The sequence below is a fragment of the Lissotriton vulgaris genome, chromosome 4_1 (genome assembly GCF_964263255.1).
Source record: "Lissotriton vulgaris chromosome 4_1, aLisVul1.2, whole genome shotgun sequence".
In the NCBI taxonomy this organism is placed as follows: Eukaryota; Metazoa; Chordata; class Amphibia; order Caudata; family Salamandridae; genus Lissotriton; species Lissotriton vulgaris.
In genome coordinates this window covers 178,779,288-178,798,880 of record NC_141691.1, presented here as the reverse complement: position 1 = coordinate 178,798,880, position 19,593 = coordinate 178,779,288, and positions in this window count along the sequence as shown.

Genomic DNA, 19,593 nt, shown 5'->3' with positions numbered 1-19,593 from the left:
CACTCCCACGCTACCCGGGCCAGTCTCTCCCAACTCAGGCACTGAGGTCTTTCTGTCCCGGCCGGGCTGAAATTCGTGGCGGCCATCTTGGGTGAGGGAAGCGTTTGCACGCATTCTAGTGGCCAGCATAAAAGGAGATGGTCATGTCTCCGCGCAGCCGACGCGACCAGCGGAAGCGCCGGATCTGCACCTGAGTGGTGCCAGAGTACTGCCCGTCTGCGCCCGTCCGCGACCATGACGCGGCCACGGCTACGGACTCTGCTGATTTTGGCACCCCTCCCAGTTTTTCCTACGGCAGGGAGACTCTACTACTGCTAAAACCTAAACACTGTTCCTTCTCACATACCATTCCCCCGGATCTCTCCACTTCCTCTTACCCATGCAAGCCCTGCAGCGCCGGACAGGAAGTTGACAACCCTGCATTTCAATGCCCTCTCCTACAGGTACCCACCGGGCCTGCCCCTGATGGAAAGAAACTTACTCTTAAAGCAGGTCTAATTAACTGTCGGTCACTAGAAAAACATTCCTTGGATATAGCTCAAACCTTGATGGACAACAAGTGGGATCTCCTTTTCCTAACGGAAACTTGGTTGGGGGGATGAAACTAATCCAGATTTATCTCTAGCCATTCCCCCTGATTATAACATCTTGTGTCCCAACCGACAAAGCCACAACCATGGGGGGGGGCGTAGCTATAATTTATGGATCGCAATGGACGATCTCTTCTTTCCCCTACACTCAAATCGAATCCATCGAAGCATTAGCATTCTGTATCAAACCTGCTGCAAATATTACATGCTCAGGCCTACTTGTATATCGCCTCCCAAATCCAAGGTATCCTTCCTTCCAGTTCTTCTGGACTTCGTCCTTCAGGCTAGCTCTCGCTATGCGAATTTCACCCTACTTGGGGATTTTAACTTACATGTGGAGGACGCCTCCGACCCTACCAGCCTCAATTTTCTCTCCACCTTAACTGCTGGCGGATTAAACCAATTGGTATCCCACCCAACTCACAAGGCTGGGCATACAATTGACCTTATCTGCTCTAACCTGGTGGACATTTCTATCAGTGAACCATACCCAGTGATCTGGTCAGACCATTTTTTTATCCCTTTCTCTTTCCCCTTATGTCACCAAGACAAACCTCGGGTTCCGGCCAAGCTGGTCGGCCGTAACTGGAGTAAGATCTCCCCAGACAGCCTTGCTGCACATTTTTCTACAACTGCCCCTGTGGATGCCCCTGACTTGGACTCCAGGTTGACTAATTTCAACTACTGGGTCACCTCCGCCATCGACTCTATCACTCCTATCAGGCCTATGAAAACTTTTCAATCTGCCCCGTCGGCACCTTGGTACTCCGTCGAACTCCGTAAGTGTAAATCCGCTTGCAAACTCTTGGAGCGCCGTTGGAGACAATCGTACTCCCCAGACAGTAAAATGAAATATAAATTAGCCCTTAAAGACTATCGAAAGAAGATAATTGACCATAAAAAGATCTAACTGGAGGAGAAAATAAATAGAGCACAAGGATCCACTAGGGAAATCTTCAACACAGTTAGAACTTTCACTAATCCTGTGGCCCTCAAACTCCAATCCCCGGTATCACAATCCCTCTGCACTCGCCTCTCTGATTATTTCGAGGAAAAAATTGCCTCTATCTATGACTCCTGCCCCTGCAACAGCAGTCCCAATACTGATGATAAACCCGTAGATCACCCAGAATCTGCTCCCGTTTTCTCAGACTTTGAGGAGATCACCTTAGAACGTTCTCTGGCAGAACTATTAAAATGCAGATCAGGTTGGCTGGCCAAACAATACAAAGCACTGGCCCCTCTTCTAAACCTCACACTCAACTGCATTTGGAACGGTTCCCTTAAGACAGGCACATTTCCGGAGGCATGGAAACATGCCCAATTAGTTCCTATCCTCAAAAAAGTCAATGCAGACCCAGATGAACCAGCCAACTATAGGCCCATTTCACTACTGCCCGCCCCAGCTAAGGTTCTTGAAAAGCTAGTGCACCAGCAACTAGCGGGCTTCTTCGAAACCCATGTCCTATTCCACGATTCACAACACGGGTTAAGACCAGGCCATAGCACCGAGTCAGCCCTAATAGAGATGGCTGACTCCATGCGTTGGAAGTTGGACGGGGGTTCGAGAGCGGTGTTAGTGTTGCTTGATTTGTCAGCAGCATTTGACACCGTCTCTCACCCCGTCCTATTTAACCGCCTCCGGGCTAAAGGCATTCAAGGCAAAGCCTTGGACTGGCTGTCCTCGTTTTTATCCAACTGGACACAAGCGGTGTTTACCCCTCCCTACACCTCCAAAAGTCGCCCGTTAAAATGGGGAGTCCCACAGGGCTTCTCATTGAGCCCCCTTCTGTTTAATGTTTATTTTTCCCCCATGGCTGAGCTTATTGCTCAGTCAGGAATTAAGGCAACCTCGTATGCTGATGATATTCAGCTTTTATTTTCCTATGAAACCCCTACCCAGATCACTTTTGACCCACTAAAAGATTGTCTCCGCAACATCACCCGCTGGATGGATAATAACTTCCTTCGATTAAACGCTGGGAAAACCGAGGTCCTCTTCTTTCACCAATCCTCCCCACTGGACTCGAACCTCTGGTGGCCTCTTGATTCGAGCATGCCCCCTTCCCCTAAGAAATCAATAAAAAACCTGGGGGTTAGATGGGATTCTAGCCTCTCCTTCCAAAACTAAGTCCAGATGTTGACTGCTGCATGCCTATCAAAAATTAGGATGATTAAAAAATGTATTAATTTCCTTCCTAGTAATACCAGGAAAATCATTGTCCAGGCATTAATAACCTCCCATTTGGATTATGCCAACAGTCGGTACCTTGGACTTGCTTCTGGCCTTTTCCATTGGTTACAGACAGTCCAGAATGCTGCAGTCCGGCTGGTCTACGGAATCTCTCTTCGAGAGCACATCTTGTCGTGTTTATATCTAGTACCCTAATTCAATATTCCCGATTTATGCCCTTGTGAGGTTATAATCAATAATATCCTGATAAAGGCATAAGAATCAGATCCATATTCAGTAATATCCCATGCAGTCCAAAGCACAGCACGGCTACTCCCATCGACTCCTAGAAAGCACAACGCGTTCTTTAAACAAACCAAGCCTCCAGCAGCCCGGGAATATCCCCCCTGCTTTTGTTTTGATTTGAACAAGAACTCCTGAAGTCCAGAAAGAACTGTTAGTTCTTAGTGACGTCTTATGTCCAACCTTACGTCAAACCCGGCCCCTTCCAGGTATAAAATACCAACAGTTGCCAAACACACAGTGGTTTGGAGCAGAGCAGCCATCTACTTGCCTGAGAGCCCAGCTGATGCAAGAGCCCACGGAAGCCGCCCCTCCCTTTTGACGGCCTGAGAGAGACGCTGTCTTTTTCTCCAGCCGAGAAAATCCAGCTCCGGTGTCTCCAACCTACTCTTGCGGGTGGCTGGGATATCGAATCCTGAGGAAAGAGATACCAGACCTCCCACATTCTATTACCAAGGTACGGAGCTGACTAAACCCTTGAGAGAATTCTTGACGCAGATTCCTGGCAAAACTATCTCAACCAACTTAACTTAAACTGCTACTTACTCATCCCGTCCCATGTATTAGGCTTAGGTCAGGTACACCGGGGTAGGCTTAGTTAGAAGCACCAGTTGAGTACGTTAGTCAATGTATTTGTGTATGTATATATTTGATTCATTTTAAAGTATCATATGGCTAAGAAACCATGTCAATGCTTTTACAGTATTATTTCATAATACTACTTTTACTGTACGCACTTTACTTTACTTTAAGTATTGCAATTGTGGCAATTCATTTCTCTTGCACGAAGAAGAAGACTGCTCAATAAATAACACCTTTTATTGAAAACGCCTGTCTCTCTATTTCTTTGCATTTTGGTGAAACTAAGTATGCAATGCTAACTGAGTGAAATAGCTGTCTATTGTTTTCACACAACTCTAGAGATACACTCTTATTTTGAGGGAGCAAAGTTGTCATGTTTATGCGGTTGTCGGAAACTAAATCCCTTCTTGTCTGACCCAGGGAAGTTCATCCCTCCTTATTCATTCAAGGAAGTTTCCAGTGACCTCTGAGCTAGCTGGCACAAACCTAAATTAAGTTTAACGTAGTCAGCAAATGTAAATGTAGGTGTACTTATATAGCGCAACCTGTCACCCAAAGGGCATCCTGGCGCTTGCTTAGGGAACCCGTCCTGGTATTCCCCTGTGAGATAACCCCAGCAGGGTATCCACAAGGTGAAAGCCAGGCATACCGCCGCGAGGGGCCATTGTGGAGATTAAGCAAGCTATTGCCCAGAGTCGCAGAGTGTGAACCCGTGAGTCGAGAAGGCACCGGAGCGAGAATTATCGAGTCCGTGGAATTTTAGCCCAAGACCCACCGAGGCGGGGAATTGAACCCTGGTCCAGGGCCGATCTCAGCTTCCGGGTCTGCCGCCTCTAACCCCTGAGCCACACTTCTCCACAGTAGAGACCTAGAAGACCTCAGTCCTACGTCTACACTGCTGTTTATGTTATTCCAATGCGCAGAGCCTATGGGAAAATAGGAACTACAGTACAATCTCACCACACTGACGAAGGCTTCACTGGTTGCCAGTTCAGAAAAGGGCAGAATTCAAAGCACTCACCTTGGCACATCGTGCAATCAAGGGAAAGGGCTCCACATATCTCTCTTCCTGTCTCCGCCCTTACAGCAATGCTAGACACCTCCGATCCAGCTCAAAAAATCTTCTGTGCACCCCCAGATTCAAAAAAGCACGTTCTGGGGAAAAAACCTTTCAGGTCTGTGCCTCCTATCAATGGAATAAACTCCTTAACTCTAATAGGTTGATTCAGGAGGAGTTGCCTTTTCGTAAGGCTCTGAAAACATTCCTCTTCTGCTAAAATTCCACATCAGTGAGACCCAGCATACATACAGAAGCGCATACATACAGAAGCGCCGGGACACCCCGTTGGGGTAGCTGTGCGCTAAACAAAACACACTAAATAAATAAATAAATAAATTGTTTGTCAGCAGCCGCAGTGTTTGCATAATGTATGTAGAGCCATATTATGTAATAGCTTTAAATCAAAGAGATCTCATTTTGAATTGCAGGGCCAAAACTTACCTTCATTTATCTCCTAAATAAACACATATGCGGAAGGCTGTGCACTGTACTCAATAATAATCACATTATTCCGTATCTCTGGAATGCCAGGTTCATGCTCACATGGTGAAAAGGTGTATTTTCACGCTCACTCTCGTGTGCCCTAGTGGGCCAGGCTTACAAAAATTATCCTCAGCTTTCCTGAGTGGGGTTAATGATGCTGGCCTCAAAAGCCTCCTATACCTTTTCCGGGCAGTCAACTGTAAAGAGTAAAATCTATTTTATATCCCGAGCTGATGTGGGAATTTTGGGGCATATTATCAAGAACGGCGTTAAGATTATTGCCGCTTTAGCGGCAGGAAAATGCTGCTAATGCAGCAATAATGGGTTGATAATATGCCCTTGAGTATTCCAATGGAAGCCCATGTTCACACCAGAACATGGGCTTTTATGGGAATTCATGAGGGCATATTATCAAGCCCATTATCACTGCTTTAGCAGCAGTTTCCTGCCACCAAAGCGCCGATCATTTTAACGCTGTTTCTTGATAATATGCCCCAATGTCTCATAATGCTCCATCTGAGTGGTGGTCCGGTACCAGTCAACTCCATCTCCGGCACCAGTCCATTCAGTCGCTAACAGTTTGGGTACCCCCACTTTGCATGTCATTAGCGATAAATATCACTGACATGCAAAGCGGGCCCCAAACCAGTAGCTATCGCCTGAAAGCAGTCGCTAACTGCTGTTAGCGACAGCTTGCTGATAGGGCGATAAAAATATCACTGCTTTAGCGGCAAAAAAGTGCCTCTAAAGCGCCGATATGGCCCTTGCTAATATGCCCCTGTGTTTTGGTCTCTAACAAATTTACACTGGATCAGATCGAGGTCTGTGTGTATATCCATGAACTCTGTCCCATGAAACTGACACCTCCCACCACCTTTAAAAATTATGTCTGCCACATAAAAGTACACTATCGGGTCAGCCAAGGCATAGGAGACACCACAAAGTGCATATGCCGGAAGGCATCAGTTTAACAAAAAACGCCCGCATCATTGGGCATTTATTCAAGTTTTCAAACGGCAATTAAGATTGAATTGTGCAAAAGCCACCTGTTCAAATTATTTCGAATCTTGCCTCTTGACGAGAAGGTATTTCAAACACATAGGCCTGTCGGAGTCCATGATGGAAATGCTGTGGTTGAGCGGGAACACAGTCAAGGTTAAGCATGTGGAAGGAGCTAGCTGCCTGTTGGCCTGGCCTGCTATAAATATCTGCACAGTTGCCTCCCGAGTGATAAACAGCATCCATTGTGCTCTATCAGCAGCAGATCTCATCACAAGATTTGCTTGTTGGCAGGGGTGGTGCTGCATAAAACTCCCCTGTACATTTTTCCTGACAGAGCCTTTGTTACAGTGCCATAAATCCGGAAGATTCATATCTTCCCAGCAGCAATGGCTGCCTGACGTCTGAGCAGGAAGCGATGCGCAGCTTCTGTACGCCGGGGATTTCTCACAGAAATCTGTGTAATATAAGACCCGCCTCGCCATCTAATTAACGCTTTCTTGACGAAAAAGCAATCTTATCTGTTGGCATAGTCCATTCCTGGCTCTCGAACGTTTAGCGTGGAAGTTTTTTAGTTATTTAGGCTAATGGATTTTAAATACATTTAAAATGTTTTCGGCTTGTATGAAGAAGTTATTGTTAACTACTTCTAAACGGAGCCTTGAGAAAGTCGATAGTTTTGCTTTTGCATAGTGCATTACCTTGTGGGCACACAACTTACTGGTGCAACTACAGCGCCTACCAACATCCCACATTGAAAAACACACCTAGCAAAGGCAGTTTTCATAAAGCACAGCAATCGCAGAGGCAACCGTGACATGCAGAAGTCAGTGAACGAAGACCGAATATCATACATATAATAGCACAGAAGGTTGTGCATCGCAGGGGCACATGATGGTGTGCAGGAAATGAGTAAAGGGTGACGCGAACGCGGAGAGTACCAGGGTCAGGACTCAGGAGAGCACTGAGGGATGTGTGTCGCACTGGACCTGGGTGGGTATTTCAGAAGAGATCTAGTGGACATCACTGGATGCTGTGCATCAGGGAACGAGTGAGGGATTGTTGGAAAACAAAATGCAGCATCTGTGAGGCCTGCACAAATAACATGTCACATGTTTCCTTCACTGGGAACCAAACACCCTAGGGCAGCGCCTGACTCTCAGAGGGTAGCGTTGCAGAGCAGTCGAAGGATTTCTCAAGGGAGGTGGTGTGGGCTAGTAATCGCCATTACAGGTGTGCAGCAATAACACTCAATAATTGATTGTCCAGTCTGTACTTTGCTTTATAAAAGTAAGAGTACATTTATTAACCCGTTCGATGCTGATGACGGAACCGCTCCGTCATCAGCTGCGTTGGGCTGTGCTGATGACGGAGCGGTTCCGTCATGGCCCGGCCGCCGCGCCTGCGCGGCGCTGATTTTGCGCCTGCGCGGCGCATTCTATTGAGCGGGGCGGGCCATGACGGAACCGCTCCGTCACGAGCACAGCCCAACCACGGCTGGTGATGGAGCGGTTCTGTTACCAGCATGCGGCCGCGCCGCCCTCTTAGCGCTGCTGCGGAATAGCCGCCGCAGCGAACGAGTTAAACATACACACTACTCAATACTATGCACTAATTTACAAATATACATAAGCTGCTGTTATTACTTTGTGACATTGCACAACATCTCCACCCATCCCGCAGGGGGGGTGGGGTCTAGTACCACCACTCCCATGTATGCACATCATCGTGCCCTGAATGCAGTTAGTTGAACATAATCTGGAGCAAGGACCCTGCGCACCGGCACCAGCCCAGTGGCGACCCACCCCATTATCTCAACAAGCACTTAAAATAGGTAACCCTGCCTTGGTGACACATAACCCCGAGCATTTCCTATTGACCATAAAGTATGCACCTCTATATCTTAAGGGCCGGCAGCCTGGGTTCTTCAATAAACAAAAAAGTGGCCTGGTCAGAAACCTGTAGGTGTGCCGCAACTGAACTAGTACCCCAAGACCATTAGTAGCACTAGAAGTGATAACCTGGGTCTGTTAAGAAAAATTCCCATCAGCCCACCCATGTGGTGGAATGTCGTCATGTGGGAGATGTCACCAATCCAATTCTCAAACAGTGCACCTAGTCATGGTGCAGAGATGGATTAACATGGTGTAAATACAGACCACTGGGCTTCACTGGTGATGCTAATGGGGTGCAGTGCAAAAAATTAAAGTGAAAAACGTGAAACTAAAATTGACTCCAAGGGCCAAAATTAATTTTAATCAGTATGGCGCTCGGGTCAAGATTAAAATTTGCCAAAATAGTTTGAAATAATAACTATATGTGGGCAAAGTGAGTGGAGGTCGACATGTTTCAGCTGTATTGACTGTTGGTCTTAGCTTTCTCCAGGACCATTAGGAAACTGCGACTGCAAATCAAAAATTAGTGATGCACGCTAATGTACATTGGATAAGTCCTACCAGTTCCTCTGAGCCCAGATGAATACTGTAGGAAGTCCAGAACTTTATATATCTCCTAAGGAAGAGACATAAGCGTGAATCAAAAACCATGTAGTGCACAACAGATTTTAGGAAAACAAGTACAAGATGCTAAGCACACAAACAGGGCGATGGAGACAATCTCTCCCCGCTAATTATACTACTATGTTTTAATCAGTGTATAAAATCACACATATGGGAATAGATGTGGTAACTTACCCAGCATTATGTGGGAGTACGCCTCACCTCACCCGGAACCCACTTGGGAAAAAGGGAGGCCCCGCTCTAGTTAAGGAGGGAAATGGACAAGAAAGTACCTTTGAAAAGTAGCAAAGGGACTAACAACAATAATAGCTACCATTTCCAAAACTATTCTTAACAAGACCTAGCTTTAAACAGAAAAAAGACTCAACCAAGTATAAGGAAAATGACTATAAGACTCTGCAAGAATTAATTAACCAAAGTTAGAGGGCAAAGCCACTCCTTGGAGGACTCTAGCTAGCGATAAGATGACTAAAGGAGGCACTGGCGCTATCAGTAACCAAGTATTGGGCAAATGGCTGAAGACTTAAGGTAGGCAGAGCCACTCCTTAAGGGACTCTTGCTAGTGCTGAGATGACTCGCCCTATAGGAAATAGCAAATGATGGTGTGGTGCCCTACCTATCCGTCGGTACCTCGATGCCGGCGTCCGAGAAGGAACGGAGGTACCGACACACAGCGCGCATGTCTATTTATACCCTGGTTGATTGGGTAATGGGCTGCAGCTGTTTCTATTATCCACCGCGTCTGCTTCGTAAAAGGGATGCCCGCGCTATTGTGCGCATGCGCTAGGCATCCCAGTAGTACGACGCGTGAGCAGTGAACTGAAACGCGCCTGCGCACGGCACTTCGGCCACAATGCGCATGCGCGGGCTCTGAGCCATGTGCATCGATCCGCGCATGCGCCAGAGTGTACTGCTCATGCGCCGATATTAGGACACGTCCAATGGCGATCCCATTGCCGGTGTGTACCACCACAAAGTAAAAGGAGCGTTACTGTTGTCAAACAAGCAGACAGCTGTATCAGAGGCACAAAAATATAATTAATTCTTAGTGCATGTGCTGAAAGATGTGAGAAGGGGATCATATGTGCTCATTTATAATCCCTATTACCAAAATGGGAAAAAGTAAGTATTTATGTGTAGATTGAGCCACAGTAGAAGCAACAGTGCATATACTCCTAATGACTACAGGTAGTGACAATTGGACTATATGTGCTAAAAATAAGTCATTATATGTGTGGAATACTGTATCAGGCGAAAAATGACTTAATTTAGTCTGAGATGGAGTATCTTGAATGACCTCAAAGATGATAACAGAATGAGTCAATGTAGAAGACAGATGACAAAAACTCAGGACTAGTTGGATTACAGCGATGTCCATGGTATGTCATCGTTTAAACCTTGCATGTGACTTTTCAAAAGAAAAATCCATTTCTGCTCCTTCCTGAACAGAAATTTGGCCACGTCACTGATGTGAGACGGAATAAATGGCCGTTCTAAAATGACCCATTTCATTTCATCAGCAGAGTGTCCTTGCTCCAAAAAGTGGTTTGTTAGTTTGGTAGCCTGTTTGCGACACCTGATGGTGCTTTTGTGCTCCCCTATTCTTATTTTAATCTTGCGGGTGGTATAGCCAACATATCTAAGGGAACAGGGACACGTTATCATATAGATGGCGTTGTCGGTGTTACAATTAGTATGCTTCTTGAGCAACCATGTCCTCCCAGTCCCTATGTCGACTGTAGTGGTTTTCTCAGTCTGGGGGCAGACACTACATGACCCACAAGGGTAGTGACCAGAAACTGGAGGAAGGTTCCATAGGGTTGTTGAGCCATCAGTCTTGGTAGTCCTGGGTCTTGTATGGACAAGAGTGTCTCGAAGACTAGGTGCCCTTTTAAATGAAAACAGTGGTAATGGAAGGTTTGCCCCAGTACTGTTCAAAATCATCCAGTGTTTGCGAACCATTTTCTGGACAGAGTTAGACATTGTACTAAACGTACTAACAAATGTCAGGCACTCCCTTGGTGGTTTAGATGGGCGTTTTTCAATCAGTGCCTCGCGGTTGTTATTCGAGGCACGTTTCCATGCTTTGTTCACCAGATGCTTGGGGTAATAGCGTTCCTCTAGGTGAGTGGCTAATGTGGTTGCATGTTTGTTGAAGAGTTCTCTGGATGAACAATTCCTCCTAACCCGGAGGAACTGGCCCACCGGAAGGTTCTCCCTCAGGGAGCGTGGGTGATGACTGTTAAATGTGACTGCACCCCATTAGCATCACCAGTGAAGCCCAGTGGTCTGTATTTACACCATGTTAATCCATCTCTGCACCATGACTAGGTGCACTGTTTGAGAATTGGATTGGTGACATCTCCCACATGACGACATTCCACCACATGGGTGGGCTGATGGGAATTTTTCTTAACAGACCCGGGTTATCACTTCTAGTGCTACTAATGGTCTTGGGGTACTAGTTCAGTTGCGGCACACCTACAGGTTTCTGACCAGGCCACTTTTTTGTTTATTGACAGTCTCTCTTAGGGCATGAGTGGTTTTGGTCGTTAAATATAGCCCTATTTGACCCTCCCTACGTTTATTCTTTGTTGCCTGGGTTCTTCACCTAAGCGCAACAGCAAGAATACATGTTAAAGCATCACTTTAGAATGACATTACTCAACACATTTGTGGATCATTAGAATGCATTGCAATTACACCCCCTAAAGGCATCACAGATAAAATCACAGGATTACGCATATACAGCCAGACACCCTAGCAGAAATGTCTGGCAACATAACCCCACTTTGCCTATGACATCACCTTACACGGGTATTTCACATTACACATGTGACCTTCAGTCCCTCGATAAGAAATAACCTCCGTAAATCCATTTTGGGTGCAATTACACCTCTTCCCCTCCAGGGGGTGCCCTTCTCCAGACAACCCCAAATCAGCCCTTTACTCCTTGATGCACTTCTCCATACACCCTCAGCTGTGGAACAAAAGTTCCAGCCCAGAAGGTGTTAAATGCTGGCTGACCCCTTGAGGGGTTCTCCTTTTCCAGTCCCCATGAGACTTAGGAAAGGACTTTTCTTCGTTGTGCTGGGGGAGACTGCGCTGCTCCTGAAGCTCCCACTGACACTTGAACACTTGTGGTGGTGACCCCATCCTCAGGGCCACCACAAGCAGAGAAACAGCGTTTTCCTCCTTGCAGGCCGGTTCAGTTTTGGCTGCCTAACGCCAACCCTTCCAACAAAGTACAAGGGTGCCTGCATTGTAAATAGGATTGTTTTTGTGCAGGAACAGACACAAAAACATTCCCAAAACAAGAGACATTTCCCTTTTGCAAGTGTGGAAATGCAGCACACAGGGAAAGAGAAAAACATGAGGAGAAATAAAGGTATTTCTCCTTGTTACACCTCCCCTGTTGAGGCGTAACATTTCAACAAATACCCAGGTCTACTACTAATGGTAAATCTGGGAATGCACCAAAATCCATTGGTGAATGTATTGGAACACCCACGCTTCACCCATGGAACACCTTCCTAGGGCAGAGTAACACAAGGCAGTGATTTGCACTGCCTTTCATTACGCTAGATTCATCAAGCCATGCAGGGCTGCGTAAGGGGTCTTGGGTGGCTTGATGAACTTGACGTTAGAGCAAGGGTGACACAAAACTATGATAAATATGGGCCCAGTTGTTTTTGTTTGCCGTCTCAGACTTGTAATATTTTCCCATTACAAACTCAGAGTTACACTTATCAGATTAGAAATAAATATTGTTACTGTGGAGGCCACTCATGCATGGCATTTTGCAAATACAAAGAAGAGCATTATCAGATTTTGTATTAGTTGTGGGTAGATGTAAACCATCAAGTTTCTTATAGGAAGCCATTTACACAGATGTTCAGACATGTCCAAGTAATGCATCCACGTGGACTCATATGCAAAATCCTTTGTCTCATGTTTGGTGACATCAGTCTGATTTAAAAATGTTATTTTACAGTCGCATTTTGTCGTCTTTAGATCCACACTTACATTGGTAAATGCAAAACGATGAGGCTAAAAGCCAAAAATATTACTAAAGGTGTTGCACATGACATGTGCCACTAGGAAGCCAACCACATGGATGAAGAGAGTGAAAATAGGAAACAATAGACATTTCCTCTTTATTATTTTAAAATGTAATATTTTTTAGTTTGCTGCTGTAAAGTATTTTTTGGTTTATGAGTGTTTCAGTTTCTGAAGAAATTGTGTTTTTGTTACCCATTTCAGCAACAATTGGATTTCCTTTCATTTACTGTACTTCTCTCAACAGCAATGTGTTAAAACCTGGTATTTACTTCAGACCTGGGCGGGACTCACTGGATTTTACTCTATGGAATCACGCAGAGTAACATAAAAACTCTGCAAGTTTTCACAGAGTTCTTCCAACTGGTGGAGAATGCATGTTGTGCTACTAGCCATACCATTTTTGTGCCAGTAATGCCCTTTGCACTGGAAAATCAGCTTGACTGCACCATGTTGTTTTCAAGTTGATTTTGCTGGTGCTCAAGTAGAAAATCTAGTCGGAAAGCAGCCCTCTGACAGTTACCGTTCGCAACTGCCCATGTTTGCAAAATCTCGCCGCAAGTCCTCCTAGAGACTGGAAATCGTGCTAGAGGATGCTTGCCAGCTTTCATTTTGAAGACTCACAATTAGCCCATTGTCATCATGTTACTGAAATGAGAAAAAAATTCTGCCATGCAGCAATTGACAGATTTTAGGCTGAGGATCCGTGTTAGAAGAGTAACGCTGAGTCGCCAAAATTCTCCAATTCCACTCACAGAATTAAAATTCCACCTGGGACTAACTTACATTTTAATGCAGATCTAAAGCACTACATGCAGTAATTCACTAAGGTGTAATCTCTGAAATTTGGTGGACTTGTTGAATATCTGCAATATGATGAATTTCTGTGAGGAAAGTATTTCCTGCTAAAGGTGTACCAATGAAAATATTAGGAGATGGTTGCAGTGCAAATTTTGCATGACAGTCTGAGCCATTTGCGTATTGAATGATGCTAATTACAGCAAACCTGCAAGATAGTTGCAATCTGCCCTATAAGTAATTATTAATGACCAGCATTTTTCCTGAGGTAAACACCGGTTGGAGTTTGAATAGTAATTTGCCCCCTACCACTGACCAGCACATTCACTGAGGCAAACACCTGTTGGAGTTTCAATACTAATTATGCTCCCCTCCTCTGACCACCATTTTCACTAAGGCAAACACCAGTTGGAGTTAGAATATTATTTTTGCCCTCCTTCACTGACCAGCACTTTCCCAGAGGCAAAGACCTGTTGAGTTTAAATAGTAATTTTGCCCCCACCACTGACCATCACATTCCCTTAGGCAAATATGTATCAAAATGTTCTTGCCAAGCATCAAACCCTAATTTGTTATTTAGTAACCTGTTACCGAATCGCAAAATGGGTTTGTGATTCGGTATTTGGAAGGGGCGAGTTAAGGGCGTCCCTTCCAAATACCGAATCCTAATGGTATGTATGAATGTTTTGTGACCGTGAATGCAGTTGCAATCCATTCTCATATTACCAACTACTTCAAGTAGGTGGTAACCCATTCTCAAACTGGAAGGGGTCCCTGAAGGACCCCTTCCTCTTTGTGAATGTTTGTAAAAGCATGTGAAGAGCCAGCAGTGGTCCAACGGACCACTGCCTGTTCTTAAAAAATGAAAAGAAAACATTTCATTTTATTTTTTGTAGAGCATCTTGCTTTCCTTTAAGGAAAACGGGGTGCTTTAAAACAAAAAAGATTGCTTTATTTAAAAGCAATCATGGGCATGGTGGTCTGCTGACCCCAGCAGGCCACCATCCCTGTGATTTTTGCGATTCTTAGCAGTCGCAACTTGAGATCTATCTCATTATTAATAATAAGGTAGAGCGATTTGAGTCCCCCTAGGAATTAATATCTGAAACTCTTTGAGTTTCATACATTGTAAATTGTGATTGCATAATTGTGATTCTCAGAAATTCGCAATTAGGTCTTTGCAATTTACAATTTTGATACATGCAACCCAAAAAGTGTTATCGTGGAAATCTGGTTGCGCGTCTCTGGCACCTAGGCACTAGTTAAGGTTCACCATGATGGAGCACAGGTAGGATGCAGAGAATAGGTTTCTTCTGGCCAAAGGTTTTACCTTCTGACTTAGGGCCTTATTACAACTTTGGCGGTTCTACTGCCAACCACACAACATGCTGTCTGCTGTAGGACCACTAAAGCCGTGGAGCTGCCGTCCGCCTCATTAGGACTTAATCCTAGTCTGGAAAGTGGTTGTGCGGCAGTCTGACAATGGCAGTCCTTCTTTGTTGCCTCCCACCCCATTTTCATGGCAGGCTGACTGCAGTGAAAAAGGCAGTGGAGAGGCATTTCAAAATATGCTTAATGGTGCCACTGCTGCACCACTAGCAAAGTTCAGCATCTAACCGATGCAAGAGCTTCATAGGATCCTGGATCCCCGATGGTCACAGTGGTTCTGTGGCAGTCCGACTGCCCAATCGTAATGCTGCAGCTGAACCTGCAGTGTGGCGGTGGTCAAAGATCCCCAATGGGTTTGGCAGTTCGATGGACTGCCAAACTCTTAGTAAGGCCTTAAGTCTCTAAAATGGGAGTCAAAAAATCCTCAGAAGGACAAGACAGCAGGCTGTGGCTGATAAGTTTTTTCTATGAGGCAGGATAGCCATTGGACACAGTCCATGTGAAACCTTTGACTTACAGTGGGATAGCTTAGTATAGTAGGACTAAAATATTTGCCCGAAGGAGGGTCCCTCGCCAGCTGGATAATTTTGTTGAGCCTTCACCTGGTAAAGATTTCTACCTTTGGACCTAGTCACTTTTTTGGAGCTCAGGTTTTTTCCAGTGGGGCAGTGCTACAGGCTGTGGCAGATCAAAATAGCTAGTGTAGTCCTTCATCTGTCTTCCACATGTGCAGCAGTGTTCATAAAAGATTACTCAGAGTGCCACATGTATGCCCAGTACCAGCCTGTTGGCAAAGGGAAACTCCTGGTCACTCCCTAACCAATGGGACAAACATTCCCAAGGTTTCCCCAATATGTTTCTCATCACCTCCTGTGTGTTTTACTGTATACTATCCCATAATACCCCTATACACCTACATCAATAACTTTTCTTTCTCTTTGCAAAGCTCCTTAAACCTACCCAAAAGTGAGGCTTTCATGATGGGCAAAACTCTTCCTGATGTCACTCAAAACCAGTTCTGGTGGCAGTTCTTCTTCCACTGCCTTACAAGCTAGATAAGCAATAAAAGGGGACATACCCAGGTGTGAGCTATGTCTGTCAGAGACAGGGTAGGTTTATCCTTTGAAGTTAATTAGGTCCCTGGTCACAATCCCAGCTTACCATCATATCAGGAGATGGTCAACCCCACTCCCTTTGTCTCAGCACTGAGGGCCTCATTACACCTGATCAAGGAGCCATTCAGCTCCTGGATGACAGTGAACAATGACCGAAAGGCACATCTGGATCACACCTAATAATGGAAACTTTCTAAAAGTTTCATTTTTAAAATAGTTACATAAAATACGACTATAGCATTAGGTTGGATTTCAAATTACTTTTAAAATGAGTCCTTGAATAATTTTTTTAGCTATTACCAAACTAAAGTTAAGTATATAAGAATTTATAATGTAACCCAGTGTTTTCCCATGGGAGAGCCAGCCTTGGTAAGTGGAAAATGACTGTAGAAGTTTTCACTGCCAGGACATGTCCTACTTTTTAAATACCATGCTCCCAGCCCTGTGGACATTTAGGACCTACATTAGCAGTGATTTGTAAGCATCAAAAAGGAAGGTTAATGCCTGGCTATCAGTTTATTTTATCAGGTTGAATTGGCAGTTTTAAAACTGCATACCCAGGCTGCAGGGACAGGCCTGGAGACATGTCTTCCATTATCACTTTAGTGGTGGTACAATATGTTATGCAGTCTACTAATCATATTTAACTTACAGGCCCAGAGAACCCTTTGTAAAATAAACTAGCAAGTTAAACGGCAAGTTAAACATGTCGATTATGAGCAAAGACAGTCTGACACATTTTTTTGGGTTGTAACACATATGTTTGGTACTGGACAGTATTGTTGCATTATGCAGAAAGCAAAAACCAGCAGAAAAAAATAGCAAAAAAAGGAGATGATGTGCAAAAAATTCCATTTTCCTACACAAAGTATTTTTGAGCATTTGGTGCCAAATATCACAAGAGCAATACTATGCAGAATCTAATGTATACCCCTAAAACACTAGTAATCTGACTTATACTATTAGTGTTTCTTATTCTGACTTCTTCAATATCATTTTCATTTGAACACTGCAAGAAAGATCTCACTTACGGGAAAACCAAGAAATCATGAAAGGCAGCTGAGCAGCAGCAAGATTCCTCTCTTTCGTGAACAATAACTAAATATTGATTCTTTTTGAAAGTTAGTTTTGGCCATCATGAAAGCTTCATTTCTGGGTGGTTTTTCACTAGCACTTGCAGAACAATTAGTTGACTAAACTACGACTTTGGCATAGTACTACAAGGTTTGCATTCTCACCAATGTGTGACACAGGTGAACTTAGTTCAATGCACCAGTGCTGAATGTAAAAGACAGGTGGTAGTAGCCCTGCAGAACCATGTCCAATTTATTGTTGCAGTAGAGTTATTGCTTTTGGATTAATACCAATCCCAAAAAAGGAATCAGGGACAGTGCCGTAACAAAAGCAAAACAATTTTGTTGTTCACAATATCGCACCGACTGCACTAAGAAGAATAGACAGTTTTAATTAAAAACATTTATTACAACAGAAACCTGTTTCTCAGAACATTCTAAATAACTTCACAGTATACCATTAAAACAGCAAGAAAGCACGTTGTAATCAACAAAAATAAAATGAACATATCTAACATGTTAAAAATATTGTGCTACACTTACAAAGAATACGGAAAGCACATCAACTTGCAGTCTAGAGTTTATTAGGGAGAAGAGTCGCACCACATATCTTGTTGACAGCAAGTGATGCTGTTATCAATATTCACATAAAGACAGTATTCCCTGTGAAGGGCGAACATGCGCTGAGGCAGCAGCCTTCCTCCAGGACTCAACTTTATCAGCACTGAGCAAGACGTAGCATTTTTGAAGTGTGCCAGCAGTAGGTGAGGCAGTTTTCAGGCAGAATCTTGTGTGATAATCTGGGTAAAGAAAGTCTCCTTACATAGATGATATGAACTGGAACATACAGATCATGGGAGAAAACTGGGGCATAGAATGCTGTATATGATTCCTAGATGTATTTGACAGACCTAATCAGAAAACAGAAGTTCACCATACAACGGAAAATCAAATAAATGAAATAGAATCCATGATTCCAATGCAAAATATACTAATAGATAGACAATATTACCACCTCATCATACAGGGGATGTCCCTGCCATGTTAAGTCTTGGTTAAAATATGCAAAACATAACGAAAAGACATATGTCACAGATAAAAGAACATACGTTGCATGCAGGTGTAATGGTCTGTTTATCCCAAATAAAGTTGTTAAGATCTCACAATGTATGGATAAAATAGCCACACATGTCAGGAACCACAAATGATTAAAAGACTAAGGGGCCTATTATGATTGCGGTTTTCCCGCATCCTCCGGGCCGGCGGAAGCCACCGCCGGCCCTGTGGATGCGGGAAAACCGCCGCGGAGCCTCGAAAGACCCACCGCCATATTAGGATGGCTGGTGGGTCTGGCATTTCGTCCGCAGCTTTTCCGCTGCGGTCGCCTTCCTAACGCGGTGGAAAAGCACTAACATGGCTGGCGGTGTCTATCAGACACTGCCAGCCATATTAGGATGTCTGGAGTACTATGCCTTTACACGGCTGCATTTCCGCCGTGCAAAGGCATACGGATTTTTGTTTGGGGGCCTGTTGCGGGCCCCAGGGGTGAGGGGGGCGTGGGGGGTGCACAAGGGTGGTACCTATGGTACCCCCCTGCATTTGTGCATGCAAATGCACAGCTTACATTTTTAACATTGCGGCGGGTGCTGCTTCAAGCAGCACCCACCGCAATGTTAAAAATACAGGATGTGACCGTGAGGGTGGCGGTCACATCCTAATTTGCACGGAGGGACCGCCGCTGCCCCTGCAGATGGTCCCTCCTACTCCGGGGTGGCGGACGGACTCAGGTCCGTCCGCCATCATAATCGGTCCCTTAATTTGTATCATTCTCAAAGGAACATAGAAAAGATATACCAGGTAAGGACACTGGAGCACTGAAAAAAATGGCATGCTTCTGCCATCAAGTGGATAGACCAGACACATACACATCCTGGTGCTCCTGCTACTAGATACCATCAAAAAGAACAATTGATGGACAGAATGCAGAACAATGTCATACATTCACCCCAGTACAGAGATCTGGGCCTAAATCCATCATATTGGTTGCCATTCCAGTTGGACCCAGTCATATGCAAATCAGTCTTGACCCTGCACCTAATGGGAGCAGTCCAGCCCGAACTGTCAGGCCAGGTCCTCCCTGGACTGGAAACAAGCATCCTAGGACCAGTTGCGGGCTTTGAGCCCTCATCAGCCAGGATAGCTTGACTCCAGTGGCAAGGAGAGCATGGGACCCACGTCTGGGCATACCCATCACACTCGGGGTGACAAATGCAAAAAGGACAATTGATGGACAGAATGCAGAACAATGCCATACATTCACCCCAGTACAGAGATCTGGGCCTAAATCCATAATTTATTTGCTCACCATGCCATTCCAGTTTGGACCGAGCCATATGCAAATCAGTCTTGACCCCGCGCCCAATGGGAACAGTCAAATCCGAACTGCAAGG